The sequence below is a fragment of the Oncorhynchus clarkii genome, chromosome 1, assembly GCF_045791955.1.
Source record: "Oncorhynchus clarkii lewisi isolate Uvic-CL-2024 chromosome 1, UVic_Ocla_1.0, whole genome shotgun sequence".
Taxonomy (NCBI): Eukaryota; Metazoa; Chordata; class Actinopteri; order Salmoniformes; family Salmonidae; genus Oncorhynchus; species Oncorhynchus clarkii.
In genome coordinates this window covers 71,707,339-71,726,819 of record NC_092147.1, presented here as the reverse complement: position 1 = coordinate 71,726,819, position 19,481 = coordinate 71,707,339, and the positions used below count along the sequence as shown (strand labels likewise).

At 40.3% G+C, this 19,481-nt stretch overlaps 1 protein-coding gene across 3 annotated transcripts in view; it reads left to right on the top strand.

Moving 5' to 3' along the window:
- Positions 1-19,481, top strand: part of LOC139411643 (phosphatidylcholine:ceramide cholinephosphotransferase 1-like) — a 43,453-nt gene that overhangs the window by 8,462 nt on the left and 15,510 nt on the right. The window contains exon 1 of one of the 3 annotated variants that reach the window (XM_071158258.1): positions 12,964-13,050. The exons of the other annotated variants lie outside the window; for them this stretch is intronic. The gene's annotated coding sequence lies outside the window, so the exon portion shown is untranslated. Of the gene's footprint in view, positions 1-12,963; positions 13,051-19,481 lie in introns of those variants that run through there. 3 annotated transcript variants of the gene reach the window in all.

The following is a 19,481-nucleotide window of genomic DNA, read 5'->3' as shown; positions in this document are numbered from 1 at the left end:
GACATTTTGGGGATATCAAGAAGGAATTTATCGAACAAAATTACCATTCATTGGGTCACTGAAACATTTGGGATTGCAAAAAGAAGATCTTCAAAGGTAAGGCATTTATTATATCGTTATTTCTGACTTTTGTGTCGCCACCTGTCTGGTTAAAAATGATTTTAATGTGTTTGTATGCGGGGCGCTGTCCTCAGATAATCGCATGGTCTGCTTTCGCTGTAAAGCCTTTTTGAAATCTGACACTGCGGCTGGATTAACAAGAAGTTAAGCTTTATTTTGATGTATTACACTTTTATTTTCGTGAATCTTGAAAATGGATATTTCTGTAGTTTGAATTTGGCACTCTGCAACTTCACTGGATGTTGTCAAATCGATCTCGCTAAAGGGATTGGCGCGCAAAGGGATCACTAACAGGTTAACAAAAGCCAAACACACATACTAGTAGTAGTCATCGCTCCTTCTCGAGAGTCTACACATTTTGGGTGATGCGATACAGCGTCATCTTGGCTTATTCTCTAGCGAGCTCTAATTGGCTATTGCTGATCACTGTTCTCAACTTTTCATTGCACATCTCGAGCTCAAGAACTACAAGAGCATTGCAGATTTTGTGCCGATATTTGGCACATCTTGGACAGCTCAAAGACTAGATCTGTAGTCAGATTGCGTCGCTGACCCCCTCACGTTAAACGTGTGTCATGGTCAAAATTATTGTCACCCCTGTTTTCAATACTCTAGCACCCACCCCTTGCGAGGATAACGACTCTAAAATGTCCTGGTAGCCTAGTTGGTGAAGTTCATGATGCTTAAGAAAATTAACAAAATACTGTTTTTTACCAAAACTGTTACCAAATGTTACAGCTGCACAGTTATTCTAGTGCTATTGTAAAATGTTCAGTGGGAATTGTTAAACTTCTTAAAAGCAATGGTTTTTGTTTTGTAACATGGAATTGCCCTTTACTTTTTGAGACTTGGATGACTTAATTTGTTCATTTTGTTGAATGCTTTTTTTGTTTTGAAGAACTCCACAGCAACACAGACTTGCATTCAGAAAACGATTCTCACAATTTTATTTTATATTTTTATTTCACCATTATTTAACCAGGTAGGCCAGTTGAGAACAAGTTCTCATTTACAACTGCGACCTGGCCAAGATAAAGCAAAGCAGTGCGACAACAACAGAGTTACCCATAAACAAACGTACAGTCATTAACACAAAATAAAATAAAAATCTATGTACAGTGTGTGCAAATGTAGGGAGGTAGGCAATAAATAGGCCCTAGAGGCGAAAATAATTACAATTTAGCATTAATACTGGAGTGGTAGATGTGCAGATGATGATGTGCAAGTAGAGATACTGGGGTGCAAGAGGGTAAGTAATATTATGGGGATGAGGTAGTCGGTTGTGCTATTTACAGATTGGCTGTGTACAGTGATCGGTAAGCTGCTCAGACAGCTGATGCTTAAAGTTAGAGAGGGAGATATTAGACTCGAGCTTCTGAGATTTTTGCAATTAGTTCCAGTCATTGGCAGCAGAGAACTGGAAGGAAATGCGGCCAAGGGAAGTGTTGGCTTTGGGGATGACCAGTGCAATATGCCTGCTGGAGCGCGTGCTACGGGTGGGTGTTTCTATGGTGACCAGTGATAAGGCGGGGCTTTACCTAGCAAAGACTTATAGATGACCTGGAGCCAGTGGGTTTGGTGACGGATATGTAGTGAGGGCCAGCCAACGAGAGCATACAGGTTGCAGTGGTGGGTAGTATATGGGGCTTTGGTGATAAAATGGATGGCACTGTGATAGACTACATCCAGTTTGCTGAGTAGAGTGTTGGGGGCTATTTTGTAAATTACATTGTTGATGATCGGTAGGATATAGTCAGTTTTACGAGGGTATGTTTGGCGGCATGAGTGAAGGAGGCTTTGTTGCGAAATAGGAAGCCGATTCTAGACCCAGACAGGATGACCACATCAGTGAATCAACCCACTCAGGTGACGCACCCCCTCCAGGGACGGCATGAGAGAGCCCCAGTAAGCCAGTGACTCAGCCCCTGTAATAGGGTTAGAGGCAGAGAATCCCAGTGGAAAGAGGGGAACCGGCCAGGCAGAGACAGCAAGGGCGGTTCGTTGCTCCAGAGCCTTTCCGTTCACCTTCCCACACCTGGGCCAGACTACACTCAATCATATGATCCACTGAAGAGATGAGTCTTCAGTAAAGACTTAAAGGTTGAGACCGAGTTTGCGTCTCTGACATTGGTAGGCAGACCGTTCCATAAAAATGGTGCTCTATAGGAAAAAAGCCCTGCCTCCAGCTGTTTGCTTAGAAATTCTAGGGACAATTAGGAGGCCTGCGTCTTGTGACCGTAGCGTACGTGTAGGTATGTACGGCAGGACCAAATCAGAGAGATAGGTAGGAGCAAGCCCATGTAATGCTTTGTAGGTTAGCAGTAAAACCTTGAAATCAGCCCTTGCTTTGACAGGAAGTCAGTGTAGAAAGGCTAGCACTGGAGTAATATGATCAAATTTTTTGGTTCTAGTCAGGATTCTAGCAGCCGTATTTAGCACTAACTGAAGTTTATTTAGTGCTTTATCCGGGTAGCCGGAAAGTAGAGCATTGCAGTAGTCTAACCTAGTCTAACCAAGTGACAAAAGCATGGATTAATTTTTCTGCATCATTTTTGGACAGAAAGTTTCTGATTTTTGCAATATTACGTAGATGGAAAAAAGCTGTCCTTGAAATGGTCTTGATATGTTCTTCAAAAGAGAGATCAGGGTCCAGAGTAACGCCGAGGTCCTTCAGTTTTATTTGAGACGACTGTACAACCATTAAGATTAATTGTCAGATTCAACAGAAGATCTCTTTGTTTCTTGGGACCTAGAACAAGCATCTCTGTTTTGTCCGAGTTTAAAAGTAGAAAGTTTGCAGCCATCCACTTCCTTATGTCTGAAACACATGCTTCTAGCGAGGGCAATTTTGGGGCTTGACCATGTTTCATTGAAATGTACAGCTGTGTGTCATCCGCATAGCAGTGAAAGTTAACATTATGTTTTCGAATAACATCCCCAAGAGGTAAAATATATAGTGAAAACAATAGTAGTCCTAAAACGGAACCTTGAGGAACACCGAAATTTACAGTTGATTTGTCAGAGAACAAACCAAAGAGTCAGCCTGAGAATTGAACCCTGTGGCACACCCATAGAGACAGCCAGAGGTCCGGACAACCGGCCCTCTGATTTGACACACTGAACTCTATCAGAGAAGTAGTTGGTGAACCAGGCGAGGCAGTCATTTGAGAAGCCAAGGATATTGAGTCTGCTGATTTAAGAATGCAGTGATTGACAGAGTCGAAAGCCTTGGCCAGGTCGATGAAGACGGCTGCACAGTACTGTCTTTTATCGATGGTGGTTATGATATCGTTTAGGACCATGTGCCTGGCTGTACGCATGACCAGCTCGGAAACCAGATTGCAAAGTGGAGAAGGTACGGTGGGATTCGAAATGGTCGGTGATCTGTTTATTAACTTGGCTTTCAAAGATTTTAGAAAGGCAGGGCAGGATGGATAAAGTTATTTCACAGTTTGGGTCTATAGTCATGACCAAAAGTTTTGAGAATGACACAAATATTCATTTTCACAAGGTCTGCTGCCTCAGTTTGTATGATGGCAATTTGCATATACTCCAGATTGTTATGAAGAGTCATCAGATGAATTGCAATTAATTGCAAAGTCCCTCTTTGCCATGAAAATTAACTGAATCCCTCAAAAACATTTCCACTACATTTCAGCCCTGCCACAAAAGGACCAGCTGACATCATGTTAACACAGGTGTGAGTGTTGATGAGGAGGCTGGAGATCACTCTGTCATGCTGATTGAGTTTGAATAACAGACTGGAAGCTTCGAAAGCTTCCTCTGTCATCCATGGTTACCTGCAAGGAAACACATACCATCATCATTGCTTTGCACAAAAAGGGCTTCACAGGCAAGGATATTGCTGCCAGTAAGATTGCACCTAAATCAACCATTTATCAGATCATCAAGAACTTCAAGGAGAGCGGTTCAATTGTTGTGAAGACTTCAGGGCACCCAAGAAAGTCCAGCAAGCGCCAGGACCGTCTCCTAAAGTTGATTCAGCTGCGGGATTGGGGCACCACCAGTACAGAGCTTACTCAGGAATGGAAGCAGGCAGGTGTGAGTGCATCTGCACGCACAGCGAGGCAAAGGATGGCCTGGTGTCAAGAATGGCAGCAAAGAAGCCACTTCTCTCCAGGAAAAACATCTGGGACAGACTGATATTCTGCAAAAGGTACAGGGATTGGTCTGCTGAGGACTGGGGTAAATAAGTTTTCTCGGATGAATCCCCTTACCCATTGTTTGGGGTTTCCGGAAAAAAGCTTGTCCGGAGAGGACAAGGTGAGCGCCACCATCAATCCTGTGTCATGCCAACAGTAAAGCATCCTGAGACCATTCATATGTGGGATTGCTGACGAACAATGCCTTTTCCAGCATGATGGAGCACCTTGCCATAAAGCAAAAGTGATAACTAAGTGGCTTGGGGAACAAAACATCGATATTTTGGGTCCATGGCCAGGAAACTCCCCAGACCTTAATCCCATTGAGAATTTATGCAAATATTGACTCTGCATCAACTTCATGTAATTGTCAATTAAAGCGTTTGACACTTATGAAATGCTTGTAATGATACTTCAGTATTTCATAGTTACATCTGACAATAATATCTAAAGACACTGAAGCAGCAAACTTTGTGGAAAATAATATTTGGGTCATTCTCAAAACTTTTGGCCACGACTGTAGAGTGTCTCCCCCTTTTGAAGAGGAGGATAACCGTGGCAGCTTTCCAATCTTTGGATATCTCAGACGATACGAAATAGAGGTACAGCTATTCTCTCCTATTCCATCTAGACCTATAGTCTAATTGCATTGACACGCCAAATGTTTATCACCCAGAGAATGCTCAATGCAGTCCAAATTGCTCCCCCTCTTATGAGGCTTCACCAAAAATTATCTATTGAAATGATAAGATAGTTGACTGACCACACTAAAAATGGAAATACAAGTCCTCAAAGATGGAAGGCAGGCGGGAGGATCAGGTGGAACCATTCTAGCCAATGAGAGGGCAGATATGTGTGTGAACAACAGTCACAACTCTGATATTAAGTCATTTTTCTTTGTTGCTGAAATGCTTCGTGTCTAACTTAGATCAGTGCATTCATAACAACCAAACCATTTTGTGTGTGTGTGTGAGTTAGTTATGTTCTTATTTTGCTGAGTAAATAACTCACGGACACTAGAGAAGCTTAAAACCTTTTAGAGCTCCCCCCCTACTTTGTGCAATTTCTGCCTGAAGACATACCCAAATCTAACAGCCTGTAGCTCAGGCACAGAACCAAGGATATGCATATTCTTGGTACCATTTGAAAGAAAACACTTGAAGTTTGTGTACATGTGAATTGAATGTAGGAGAATATAACACAATAGATCTGGTTTAGATAAAACAATGAAAAAAACATGTTTTTTATTTTTGTATCCTCTTTAAAATGAACAAGATAAAACAAACATTCAGAGAGGATGATGGGGACAACAGTACTTGTGCAAAGTTTCAGAATGATAACTTCCAAAATGAGTGTGCTACATGACATTTATCATGAAGTCACCCAGGTGTCCCACACAAGTAGCCCAAATGTACCCCAGTGGCCAAATTGGTGAAGTTATACATTTTGAAACAAAAAACTATATACAAAATACCGAAATGGTACCTATGATGAAAATTACAGGCCTCTCTCATCTTTTTAAGTGGGAGAACTTGCACAATTGTGTTTCTCCTTCCGGTATGAAACTTCAAAAACGAATGACTCTCATTACGCTGGAGCTTACTACATGGGTTGGTCTTGCAACACATAAACATGATCTATTGCCGTTTACCTCAGCTCATTGGCTATCTACCCAGCTATATTTCAAGATGATTAGTGGTCATTGGGTTAAAAGACAGTCAATCAACGAAACAGCGGGCAAATCATTGGTGCACAATGATGTCATGACTTGTTGTCTTCAAATCGGTTTCTTTCAGTCAATACGTCCTGCGAAATGGCCCATCAGGTTTTATTGTGTTACAAACAAACCAGTTGATTGCAGTGAAACCAAACATGACTGGAAAAGTCACGTTCTGTGTGGGTTATTTACCTGGAATGTGTCGTCGAAAATGGAATGAGACGGAATTCACGACACAAGCGGTTCACAAAATGTTTCGTGTAGGCTATAAAAACGGATTTTATCAAACAAAAGATCATTCATTGTGTAACAATGAGCATTGGAATTGCAAACAGACAAAGATCGTCAAAGGTAAACCATTTTTTTAATGCAGTTTGTGATTCTGTTAGGCCTGTGCTGGTTAAAATGGTTGTTTTTTATGGTGCTCTATGCTCAGATAATCGCATCGTATTCTTTCGCAGTAAATCCTTTTTTAAATCTGACAACGCAGTTGGATTAGCAAGATTCTAGGCTTTCGATACATGTGAGACACTTGTATTTTCATGAATGTTAAATATGACTTTATGTAGCGATCACCGTATGTTGTGGAATTTCAGCCCGCTAGCGGGTTCCGTGCGCAGAGAGGTTAAGGGCTTGTAAGTAAGCATTTCACAGTAAGGTCAACACTTGTTGTATTCGGCGCATGTGACAAATAACATTTGCTTTGATACTCTGCTCTCCACCTCCCTACTTTTTGAAGAGGGGGGGACCCCTTGTGACTTTTTTCACCTTTGTTCGCATTCCATTCTTTGCTGGGTCCAGTGGCAAACCGGGACTATTGCACCTAGGCCTTTAGTGGGGGGGGGGGAATCTTCCAAAACTTCAACCTGAAAAATAACAAACATCACGTAAAGGTAGACTTAGCGTGAAGCGACCCCATGCACGTGCGCAGATACTGTGTGAGAGCGTAGTCTTGCATCTCTCTCATTTCAATTTTCGATCTATGGTGCTTCTCGTGGAAACGTCATTTTGCTGAGTCTTATCTTTAATGCACAAGACATATCTAGCTGTAATGTAGGAGTAGCAATGCTTTTTGATGAAATCATGAATTAATCAAACAGGCCTGAGCCGCGCATCGGGCTGTCACTCACAAGCCCAGCATGGAACAATGCCATAAGCAACAACCTGTCACCGTCACCAATAGCAATGACAACAACAGTGACACATCAAAGGTGACAGGCTCGTGGTGCTGAAAGGACACCGACCGTGATCTGCGCACTCGGTGTAGGATAACTATTTTTGTAAAACACATAGAGAGCAGTCACACACAGCATACTGATAAAAGCCACCCATTTAAAATAAGCCAGTAGGCCCCCAATAACAAAAACAACAATTTTAAGCATATCCAAATCGAAATGTACAACTATTACTTCCCATTGCAAACATACTTTTAACACGTTCCGTACACAAATGTTTCACACAAGTTATTTTCAAAGAGATAGCTAACAGCTGCAAAAACAGTGAGCTGCAAATCACCAAATCATGATAATTTGATACTTCTTGTTGAAAGTTAATCTTGAAGGGTGTTAACAAATGAGCAAAAACAACCTCTTTGATAACACTTGTGGCTGCAGCTGCTATACATTACAACATAAGGTAGCTAGAGACCAGGATTATTCAGTCTTTTCTTGCCCAGGGACCCTGTAAATTATATATCTCTTTAATCCATTTTAAATTCAGGCTGTAACTCCACAAAATGTGGAAAGAGTCTGGGAGTGTGAATACTTTCTGAAGATACTGTTTTTAGTAAACATATAACATGCACCATTAAATTAACGTATTCAACGAAACAGGAAACAACTACTGCATGTGTAAATTGCTTTGGAATAATGTTGCTCTTGACTCGGTTTCAATTGAAAAGTGGAATTTGACTACTGTAGGTGTTTCCACATACTCACTTCCTCCATATTAATACACTGTTCTTCAATCTCTTATCTTCTGTCTAGGTCAACATATAGGCTTTTTGTCTTTAGGTTTTGTGCGTATGCTGTACTATACTGTAAAACAGTATATATGTATATAAACAGTTTTTATGCTGTCCTGTGTGTGTGTGTGTGTGTGTGGACCTGACATGGTCATAATTTAATCATGAATTCACAGGTGGGTTCCTCATTAACGGGTGGCACCTGCGAGCATTTGTTATTGTGCTGTTAAGCTCAGCTCTTCAGAGTATTCAAGGCAAACAGACTCATTAGGGGTGTATTCACTTGGAACAACTTGGAAGCAAACGGAACGAAACTGGGAGGGACCTACCTGAATTCGTCCAATAGAAACCGTAGTTTCCGCTGCAAACTGTTGTCCTTCTGTGCAAAATGTTTTGCTACAGGTGACAGTATTCACGTACAAATGTGTTGTGGTAATTATTTGCCTGATAAGGCTTTATTACAGGATTATCACTGCTGATGCATAGCTTTGTTCTGTGTTGATCCCTGGTACTTGGTTGAGAACCTAATCGGTTTGCATAGGTGGGTTAGCTGACAACCTAACAATGTTCATGCTTCAGTGGTGCAGAAGTCCGTGAGATGTTGTGATTCTGGATAGCCAGTTAGCTACCAACAATGACAAACTGCCATGTAGGGAATCGTAAGTGACTCTTTCAGCTAGTTTCATCTTGTTCTTGATACCATGTCTTGTTTTGAGGTGTTTCGACGAATTTCATGATATTGTAATGCTCATGCTAATATGGCAAAAATTCTGTAGCTAGCTAACCAACAACTGTAACAATGTATTTCAGACAACAAGTGCTCATTGTGCAAATGTATTTGTTGTCAATAAATATTGGAGATGAAATATACACTGAACAAAAATAGAAATGCATCATGCAACAATTTCAAAGATTTTACTGAGTTACAGTTCATATAAGGAAATCAGTCAATTTAAATAAATTCATTAGTCCGTAATCTATGGATATCACATGACTGGGAATACAGATATGCATCTGTTGCTCTGAGATACCTTAAAAAAAAGTAGGGGCATGGATCAGAAAACCAGTCCGTATCTAGTGTGACCATCATTTGCTTCATGCAAATGCAAATCTCCTTCACATAGAGTTGATCAGGCTGTTGATTGTGGCCTGTGGAATGTTGTCTCACTCCTCTTCATTGTCTGTGTGAAGTTGCTGAATATTGGCGGGAACTGGACATGTTGTGCATGTCGATCCAGAGCATCCCAGATATGCTCAATGGGTGACATGTCTGGTGAGAATTAAGGCCATGGAAGAACTGGGACATTTTCAGCTTCCAGGAATTGTGTAGCGATCCTTGCGACATGGGGCTGTGCATTATCATGCTAAAACATGAGGTGATAGCGGCAGACAAATGGCACGACAATGGGCCTCAGGATCTCGTCATGGTATTTTTCTGCATTCAAATAGCTATCAATGAAATGCAATTGTGTTCATTGTTCGTAGCTTATGCCTGCCCATACCTTAACTCCACCTCCACCATGGGGCACTCTGTTCCCAACGTTGACATTAGCAAACCACGACGACCTACCATCTGCCCGGTACAGTTGAAACTGGGATTCATTCGTGAAGAGCACTTCTCCAGCGTGCCATGCAAGTGGCCATCAAAGATGAGCATTTGTCTACTGAAGTAGCCCTAGCTAAGATGTGACCATCCAGCCACTAATTGCTCTTTCAAGTTAAGCTACTACTGAAAGAAAAAATACTGTAGCAGAGACTGTTTTATAGATTCTGTCTCACATCTACCATCGCTGGGGGAAATATGTTTGTAGATTGTATTTGGGTGAAGGGAAGTTGTAGGCTATTCAATACTTTTGACAGTCAGATTTGCATGAAACCAACCAACCAAACAAACAGGGTCAAGGGTTGGTATTTTCCTCGAATCTTATCTCTTTAGTGGTGAGTTCTGAGCCTGTTTATCTGCCAAGATTGAAGATGTGATATTCCTCTGTGACATCAGCAAATACTCTTTCCCAGGGGCCAGCGTGTTACCTCTACTATCAGTAGTCAGACACCATGACACAACACACAGATTCGTGACTTGCTGTTCCGAACCCACTGTCTTCAACTATTAAGCGTGGCAGATTGATTAAACTGACGGTTCCTCCACCACTGCTTTCTGATCTCATTAGGCCATTACATCATTCATTATCTCATGTGGAAATTTCAAAAGTTTGAAGATGAACACTTCAATGTCAGTGTCCAGAGATGTTATTTTCCTGGTACTAAGGGAGGAAGGTTAAACTGAAGTCAAGGAGAGCGAGAAATCACATGGAAAAGACCCCTGTTGATAGGGCTGGAAGCTGTTAAAAAACAGTGGAAAATTGGCCAATTCAACTGTCGCAAGCTGTGCTTGTGGAATATGGTTAGTTAATACCACAACAGAGAAATGTTAACTAACACTAAAATTATTGCTCCAATGAACTAAATTTGATGCTGGCTTCTAACTTAAGGAAAAGCTTTTACTAACTAAAACTACTCTAGTCTTTTGGCAAACTGACCTTAGACTGGCAAATTGTACCTCTAAGGTCACTGTACTCTCAGTTATCTTAGTGGATTCATTACTTCCTATAGAAGGCCCAAAGACACGTGCGTTGTTTTCAGAATCCTGTAATTGACCTTAATTGCCAATTTCCCCTCAGAAACAGGATAAATGCAATCATACAGCAGATTGATTGCTCTGCAGTGGATTTTGATTTGATTGCGTATTCTCATTTTGTATTGAAAACCTCAGATAATTTGACTGTATATGGGTTGTCATCTATCTTGTTTGAGTTTGTCAAAAGTACCAATGGCCTTGTGCGTTATCATGAAAGAAGGAAGCTTACTTCTTTTATGACTTACTATTTTGCAGCCAAGATGGAAGCCTGTTAAGTGTTCCCTTTCCTACAAAGTAGGCTATTTATTTATTTCCTAGAAGACTAAAAAGCTATACCCCTATCAGGCCCGTATAGTATGAATTGTAGATACTTTCATATATCCTCTTCTTTAAAGGCTCAGTCTTTTCATGTATTCTATTGTGACATTTTGACAATTGAGGGTTTGCTGAAAGACTAAAGAGAGACCTTATTCCACGTCTCAGTCACTGTTCCCATACATTGCTTATAGACTAGCCTACATGCCTGAGACTAACTCAATGACTTTCCTGGCTACTGAATGCTATGTAGAACTTCGATCATGAGGCTATAGTACCAATATTTCAAATGTTAATCTAATTTTGATTGATCAACTGCACATGATGTACAGAAACAATAAAAACAATTTAATGCAGGTCACTGCAAACATTTTTTGAAAGTTAATTTAGCGTAATATTGAATGAGGTACATTGGAGTTAATGTAGGAGGCGCTAATGATGTGAGCCTCAACCACTTGTCAAATAAGTGACAGTGTGGTTTATTCATCGATGTGTGAAAATGCTGTCAGTGTCAGATAGTTTCCAACAAGTATGTCTAAAAGATTGTTTTAAGAGGTGTCCTGACCATACAGCATTTAAAGAATCTGGACTTACTGTAGGCCAAAATATTTTGCCAACAGTAGTGCCAACCTCACAGTAAAGTGAAACCTGCATTGCTGATGCTAAGAATGTAATCTCTAAACTCCTACTCATTCCCAGCATCTCCTCTGCCAATCAAGTTGTCCAAAAATGTAACCGATCCCCAACATAGGTCGCTTTAGCTGGTTGCTCTCGCTCCACAGTACTGGAGAACCTTCACGTAAAAAAAACCCTGAACAAAGAGACTTTGTCTCTGCTTCTATAAGTAGCTTCTGTGTTCTATGAGATTGCAGGTGTTGTCTAAAGCCTTCAAGGCAGTTTCACACACAGGCCTACTACATACAAACGAGTAGGCCTATACCTGAATAGAATTGGGAAAACAGTCTATTATAGTAATATGAAAAGTATTCCAACACATCAGAACACTCAACCTCATGAAAGGCCTCAGGGAGCCTAGTTTATGTTTGCTATAACCAGTATTACGTGTTTGTGTGTGTGTGTCTGAACTTTCTCTACCCAACAGTGTTGAACTGCAGCTGCTTGCTGTTAATTTTCACCCTGGTATCGCCAACTTGTCAAGCATGTTCGGTAAAATGCATTCTATGTGGCTTTGTGGGGCAGATAGTAGGCTAGGTGATACAGGTGAGAGAATAGTGTTCACACGTTTTATTCACCATTGTTCTCAGAAGGTAACGTTCCGTAATGGAAGATTACCGTTTCAAATAAAGCATTGTCCCAGAAAAGCAAAAACACCCAGAGGGAAGGAGGAGGGGAAAGCAAACAAAAGGTTGGCCTGAATATGTTTGCATGACTGGAATGTCATTTTGACATTCTTACTTGTAATGTTGGTTGTGGTGGCTTATGTTGATTCAACATGTTCAAACAAATATACTTTAGGCATAGAAAGAGGAAACATGGTACGCTCACTGTTGAAATGTGCTCTATATGCAAACAGACTGTCTATATAATATGGCACAAATAAGCCTAGCTTATTGGTTCAAGTTTAGTTACCTGAGTAACATTTTAAATTCCTTCCTTTGTGTGTTTGAGTTGTGGTGATAAGACTGTGTGGCCTAGGTGAGACGTTAAAACAATTAGTTCTATAACAGGATCTGACCCGTTTTCAAATCCCCATGAGCCCTCCCCTGTGTGTTTTCTACTATGTGCATCCAGCTCCCTGCGCTATGTTTACTGTGCACTTTTTCTGACTCTGGTTGCCTGTGTTTCCACCACTTGACAGTGTGTCCTTTTCAACAACAAAAAATGAAATTTTCCAATGATATCCATTGTTCTTAAAGGATGAATAAGGTAAATGGATGGAGATCAGATCTTTTTGTGTTTTGCGGACACACGCTAGCTCAGAATGGGTGGGGTTCAGGGACTCCGTTCAAGCCAGAGAGCGATAGAGAGACCAAGAGGGAAGGAGGAGGAGTCTGAGAAAGAGAGAGCCTTGTTCAGAGGAACTGCTGCAGAGCTGTTCTTTCTCTCTCAGAGCCACATGTGTTTTGTGATTAGAGCAGGTGAAGAATGAAGAGGAGGCACAGGGGAGATAGGGGTAAGTCCTATGGCACAGGTGTTTATGCTTACATAATTATTTCCATCTCCGACCGGGAACTTTAGAACCTGGAGGAATGAATGTGACTCTTCAACATTCCAACCAATGTTATTATAGTTTATAGACTTTTCCTTGAAATTCAGTTTAGTTAGGTTTAAGATCTGATTTACTTGTTTTTTTTTGTGTTAGGGACCGGAAGTAGCCTGTGTGTTTAATGTTAAATGTCTTCTATGTATAGTGTTTTGATTTTTTGGGATGTAAGGTTTTGCCACTGTGGAGCAGTAATACATACGTTGATGGGTCAGGTCATAGGTTAGGTTCTTTTTCAAGGGGGGGCTGAACGCATTGATTCCACGTGTTTTTCTGCTTCTCATTAAGAAATATTATATTTGGGTCTTGGAGGTGTGGTTTGATGTGGGTGTGTTATGTTCACTATATCGTACCCTGGCAATTAATGTTTGTCCCTCCTTGAGTCACCACATCCACAGCATAGACAATACCATTTCCTCAAAATAGTCAGAATTAATCCAAGATAAACCAATAAATCTGTAATTTATTTTGATGTTTTGCAGTGGATGTGTTAGCCGCACAATTTTACATCTAGCTCAGGTGTTTGGTGCAGTATTTCTGAAGTAAAAAGACGTGCATGGATAACTTAGTCAGTGCACTGCAGACAGTATTGATTCCGCTTCTGCTGTCTGTGCTTAGAACTGATTTCTGAGAACATGTCATCAACTTTATCAGCAAGTTCCATCTATGTTTGTCAATGAAACTACATAGTAGCAGGCAGGCCGATCAATATACAATATATGTCTATACGACAATTAGACAAAATAAGGAAGTGGATAGAATGATATGATTATCAGTCAAATTAACAAATGTATATAATATTGATTACTATGTACGGTGCCTTCAGAAAGTTTTCATACCCCTAGACTTATTCCACATTTTGTTGTTACATCCTGGAACCAAACATCTAAAATTTGGACTTGTCAGACCAAAAGACATCTTTCCACCGGTCTAATGTCCATTGCTCGTGTTTCTTGGCCCAAGCAAGAGTCTTCTTCTTATTGGTTTCCTTTAGTAGTGGTTTCTTTGCAGTAATTTGACCATGAAGGCCTGATTCACACAGTCTCCTCTGAACAGTTGATTTTGAGATGTGTTTGTTACTTGAACTCTGTGAAGCATTTATTTGGACTGCAATTTCTGAGGCTGGTAACTCTAATGCAGCAGAGGTAACTCTGGGTCTTCCTTTCCTGTGGCAGTCCTCTTGAGAGTCAGTTGCATCATAGCGTTTGGTTTTTGCGACTGCACTTGAAGAAACTTTCAAAGTCCTTGACATTTTTCGGATTGACTGACCTTCATGTCTTAAAGTAATGATGGACTGTAATTTCTTTTTGCTTATTTGAGCTGTTCTTGCCATAATATGGACTTGATATTTTACCAAATAGGGTTGTCTTATGTATACCACCTTGTCACAACACAACTGATTGGCTCAAACGCATTAAGAAGGAAAGAAGTTCCACAAATGAACTTTTAACAAGGCACACCTGTTCATTGAAATGCATTCCAGGTGACTACCTCATGAAGCTGACAAACCTTTGACTGGTTGTGTGTGTGTGCGCTTTTGTTTGTACAGTGTACTGTTAATTTGTCAAAGATACGTTTCTGTATAGTTTTAGTTTTTCAAACGGGTTTGTGAATAGTTTTTATTTCAGTTTATGAACGTCTTTCATTAGTAGTTTCGGTTTACTATAACCTTGCTTCCAACAACATGTTTGTCAGCGAGACTGTCTATTGTTTCTTTGTCAACCAGAGTCTGAGGAAAGTTTATATTGACAATAATCTGTAGCTCTATATTTTTGCTGTGTCTATTTGGCCTGAATTGGTTAGTCTCATCCCTGAAACATACGTTTTAGAATTGTGAATGAGTCACTCTGCTACGGGCGCCCTGTTTGTGTACTTGGCATGCTTTGGGGCGAAAGGTTAAACTCTGGTCACAGACACAGCCTTTTGCTTTTCTGCCTTGTTAGTTACTCAGTGGTGTAAAGAACTTAAGTGAAAATACTTGAAAGTACTTCTTAAGTCGTTTTTGGGGGTGTCTGTACTTTACTATTTATATTTTTGACAACTTTTACTTCAATACATTCCTGAAGACAATTATGTACTTTTTGCTCCATACATTTTCCCTGACACCCAAAAGTACTTGTTACGTTTTGAATGCTTAGCTGGACATGAAAATCGTCCAAGAAAACATCCCTTGTCGTCCCTACCGCCTATGATCTGTCAGACTCCCTAAACACAAATGCTTTGTTTGTAAATTATGTGTTGGAGTGTGCCCCTGGCTATCCGTGGAAAATAAAATACAAAATTGTGCCATCATGTGTTTAATATAAGCAATTTGAAACAATTTATACTTAAGTATATTTAAAACCAAATACTTTTAGGCTTTTACTCGGGTAGTATTTTACTGGGTGACTTTTACTTGAGTAATTTTCTATTAAGGTATCTTTACTTTCACTCATGTATGACAATTGAGTACTTTTTCCACCAATGTCGTTACTCTTTCATTCCACAGCCAAACCTCGAAGAGAAGAATTTACAGCATGAAGCAGTATGTTTGGACTATGTATCATTGATGCGTTTTCCACTTGTCCTTGTTTCATTTTGTGATCCAAGTAATTGTTTCCAGCATCAGAAATGTCAGCGTTCTGCCATGTAGTCTGGTTTCTGGCCGCTAGTTTTATTTATGAGGGGCTGTAGGCCTAAAAACATCCTTGATTTTAAAAAGCTCACGTTATTTCCATATATATATAATGTATCTAGGGCCGGGACAATACCAGCATCACGATACTTGTTAGTATTGTGGCAAGGAAACAAAACATGAAGCCCTAATGTTGGAAACAAACATTATATTGTCATCCAGAGTCATATTTATATATTTTCCATGCTATAGCACACACATTTTGACATACAGCATGTTTTTAAAGGACCAAAGAGTTTGGTCTGCTTCGTGTTTTCATGGAAAACATATACTAGAATCATCACAACCCTAGTTGTATCTGCCATGACTTTTCATTATTGGCTGTAAGTGCGCACACAAAGCTGTGTCAGATGGTTGAGTAAGAATATAAATTATTCTTCTAACACAGTTTGGTGTTCACTGTTTGTATGAGTCGGGCAGCAGGTGCTGTTATGTCACTGTGAATGCCGAGCATCAGCTACAACACTATTAAGTAAACTGAATTACACTGCCATATGAGCAGTTCAGTTACTTTGCTACATATTTTTTTACATTTTAGTAATTTAGCAGACACTCTTATCCAGAGCGACTTACAGTAGTGAGTGCATACATTTAGCCCTGTGGGAATCGAACTCACAACCCTGGCAGTGCAAGCGCCCTGCTATAATACCAACAGAGCTACACGGGACTATTAGATTGCTGATGTTTTGCAAGCTGTTGGGAGTGCTGAAATTACGGTTTCCTTTATGCCTCTCCTGCTGCTATGTACAACTATAGACATGGCATATCAACTTGCCATTGGAATTACAGTGGCATGAAGTACTCCTGAATCTTCAAAGTCAACTGTCGAGTTATTTTCCAACTCTTTGTTTTTAATTTCACTAAATTTGTTGTATTTAAGTGTTCTGTGTTCATTGCTCCCGGGATACTTCCGTTCCGAAGTTGGTTGAACAGCAGTAAACTGACCATCACTACTTGTAAACATACCCTCTCTCCGTAGACAGTAAATTGCAAAATAATCTTTGTCCAGTCGGTCAATGCAGTGCTTGTAAACATTGTGTAAAGTTGTCTGTGTATTTACTCATCATGACAATGCTAGACCTTGCCTTATAACAGGTAGGTAGCCTAGTGGTTAGAGCGTTGGACTTGTAACCGAAAGGTTGCAAGATCAAATCCCTGAGCTGACAAGGTAAAAAATCTGCCGCTCTGCCCCTGAACAAGGCAGTTAACCCACTGTTCCTAGGCCGTCATTGAAAATAAGATTTTTTTCTTAACTGACTTGCCAAGTTAAATAAAAGTTTTTTTAAATACTCACACACTTTGGGACAATGCTTTATTAGAAAAAGTAGTCTCATTACGGAACGTTACCTTCCGAGAACGATGGTGAACAAAATGCGTAATCACCATTCTCTCACCTGTATCACTTGGTCTACTACCTGGCCCACAAACCCACATAGAATGAACTATGCAAATATTTACTCAACATGGTTGGCCAGTAGACAGCATGCAGCTGCAGTTGAACACCTTTGGGTAGAGAGTTCAGACACATGGTGAAGTTAGAAAGCACAGGGACATGATCTTTGCAGCGTATTTTCTCTGGTCGCACAGAAAAGCAGTTCATGCGGGTGTTCTCATGGTTTCCATAGTCCAGTCTGGGGGGGATCCTTACTGCAACAAATGGTTTAAGGGGAACTAAACTATTTTTTTAACCTGTGTGGGGAAAAAAATATATATATATTTTTTAACCCATGCAAACTCGTAACTAGTTATTCCTTTGTTCAGGTGAAGGGTGGCTTCGCTCATCCTCACATGTTGATTTCATATGTTTGCATCTTACATTTAAGGCTGCCTTACCCCATGTTTTAGTATACTTCCCCTAGGGTCCATTACATCCAGTGGTGGAAAAAGTACCCAATTGTCATACTTGAGTAAAAGTAAAGATACCTTTTTTTTAATAGAAAATAACTAAAGTAAAAGTGAGTCACCCAGTAAAATACTAGAGTAAAAGTATTTGGTTTTAAATATACTAAAGTATCAAAAGTAAATGTAATTGCTAAAATATACTTAAGTATTGAAAGCAAAAGTATAAATCATTTCAAATTCCCTTAAGCACTTTGTTTAAAAAAAAAACTACGGATAACCTGGGGCACACTCCAACACATACATAATTTACAAAGAATTTGGGTTTAGTTCGCAGTAGGGATGACCGGGCATGTTCTCTTGATACGTGTGTGAATTGGAGCATTTTCCTGTCATACTAGCCATTTAAAAATATAAGTAAAGTACAGATACCCCCAAAAACTACTTAAGTAGTACTTTAAAGTGTTTTTACTTAAGTACAAACATCTGCTATCTGAGCAGCTAACCGATCGCTGCAGCTGTACATAGTCTATCGGTAAATAGCCCACCCATTTTTACCTACCTCATCCCCATACTGTTTTTATTTATTTACTTTTCTGCTCTTTTGCACACCAATATCTCTACCTGTATATGACCATCTGATCATTTATCACTCCAGTGTTAATCTGCAAAATTGTAATTATTCGCCTACCTCCTCATGCCTTTTGCACACAATGTATATAGACTCTCCTTTTTTTCTACTGTGTTATTGACTTGTTAATTGTTTACTCCATGTGTAACTCTGTGTTGTCTGTTCACACTGCTATGCTTTATCTTGGCCAGGTCGCAGTTGCAAATGAGAACTTGTTCTCAACTAGCCTACCTGGTTAAATAAAGGTGAGAAAAAAAAGAAAAAAATAACTTTACACCACTGATTACAGCTCTTGTCCCCATGCAGTGCCATTAATTTGAATGTTGGTTATCCTTCCACAATGTCACAATGGATGGCAGAAATGTCAAGTTATGTATCACTAGATTTGATTTATTACCCGATTTAAGGGTATTCTGTGCATCTTTTATACGGTCTGGATGCCTTTTGAATACTGTACAACAAAAGGAGTTTGTATTGAAAAATGCCCAGGTCAGGGGAGATACCTATTTAGGCCATCCCTAGCTGCTGGGCTGCTCAGTCCTGTCCCTGGGGGTCTGACTTACTGTTGTCACTCTGGCCTTGCTCTAACACACCTGAAACCAATAATGAATGTTTAACTAAGATCCAAAAGTCCTCCCTCACCCTCCTTTTGGCAAATCTGACCACGACTCCATTTTGTTGCTCTCAGCCTTTAGACAGAAACTAAAACAGGAAACAACCCTGCTCAGGTCTGTTCAACGCTGGTCCGACCAATCTGATTCAATGCTTCAAGATTGCTTCGATCACGTGGACTGGGATATGTTCCAGATAGCGTCAAACAACAACATTGATGTATACGCAGATTCAGTGAGCGAGTTTATTAGCAAGTGCATCGGTGATTTTGTACCCACGGCAACAATTAAAACCTTCACCAACCATAAACCGTTGATTGATGGCAGCATTCGCGCAAAACTGAAAGTGCGAACCACTGCTTTTTAATCAGGGCAAGGCGAATGGAAACATAACCAAATACAAACAGTGTAGCTATTCCCTCCGCAAGGCAATCAAACAAGCTAATCGTCAGTATAGAGACAAAGTAGAGTCGAAATTCAACGGCTCAGACACAAGGTATGTGGCAGGGTCTACAGTCAATCATGGACTACAAAAAGAAAACCAGCCCCGTCGTGGACCCAGATGTCTTGCTCCCAGACAAACTAA